We start from the raw sequence: 563 nt of genomic DNA, 5'->3' as shown, positions 1-563 counted from the left end.
GCCGAAGGCAGACGCCCAACCATCTGAGCCACCCAGGTGCCCACAAAATGTATATTTCTAATAGAATACTAGTCAGCAATAAAAAGGGACACGCTTTAAGAAAAACTAAATTACTGAGGCCCACAGGACATGCCAGTTGTGTAACATTTTTTTCGACTTTTATGAAAAATTTAAACAGGGAAGCTCAAAAGACCAGTACATTGATTGCCTTTCTGCTCATCACCTACATTTGACAGATAACATTTCTAATATTTGCTTCCTCTCTATTTTTGCTAGGAAGCAGTTGGAAGCAGCTTGATACTTTGTTGAAATACTTAAGCATGCATTTTTAAAAATACCTTCTCTGTAAGTAGCATTATTGCACTTGGGAACATTGACCAGAATTTCCTGATATTTACTACTCAGTTCATATTCAAATTTTTCTGGGGAGAGTTGTGAGCCAAAGGTCAGACCCGGTGTTGGTATAATTTCATATTCTTTTTTATTTTATTTTACTATGTTAGTCACCATACAGTACATCACCAGTTTTTGATGTAGTGTTCCATGATTCATTGTTTGCATAT

This window comes from Leptonychotes weddellii, chromosome 3 (genome assembly GCF_054177405.1).
Source record: "Leptonychotes weddellii isolate Sample4059 chromosome 3, ASM5417740v2, whole genome shotgun sequence".
In the NCBI taxonomy this organism is placed as follows: Eukaryota; Metazoa; Chordata; class Mammalia; order Carnivora; family Phocidae; genus Leptonychotes; species Leptonychotes weddellii.
This window is presented reverse-complemented; position numbering follows the sequence as displayed.